A 468-nucleotide genomic window follows, 5' to 3' on the forward strand; every position below is an offset into this window, starting at 1 on the left:
GGAAGCACTGTGGGGGGGGATTGGGAGTGCTGAAGGGATGCCGCGGGCACTGGGAGCACTGGAGGGGCACTGGGATATTGGGGTACTGGGAGCACTAGAGGCACTGGGATACTGGGAGCACTGGGGGCCCTGAAGGCTCTGGGAGCATTGGGGAGCACTGGGGATATTGGGAGCACTGGGGTGTGAGTGGTACAGGGGTGCTGGGGAGCACTGGGGGAGTACTGGGGATATTGGGAGCACTGGGGTGTGAGCGGTACAGGGGTGTTGGGGGGCACTGGAGGGGTACTGGGGACACGTAGGGCAGTGCTGGGGTAACTGGGAGCACTGGTGTATTGGGGTACGGGGGTACTGAGGGCACGGGGAGCACTGGGGTAATACTGGAGCACTGGGGGGTTGGGGATACAGGGATACTGGGGGCACTGGGAGCACTGGAGGGGCACTGGGGACACCGGGACCACCGGTTCGGCC

Source organism: Egretta garzetta, unplaced genomic scaffold (assembly GCF_000687185.1).
Source record: "Egretta garzetta isolate BGI_Z169 unplaced genomic scaffold, ASM68718v1 scaffold284, whole genome shotgun sequence".
Classification (NCBI taxonomy): domain Eukaryota; kingdom Metazoa; phylum Chordata; class Aves; order Pelecaniformes; family Ardeidae; genus Egretta; species Egretta garzetta.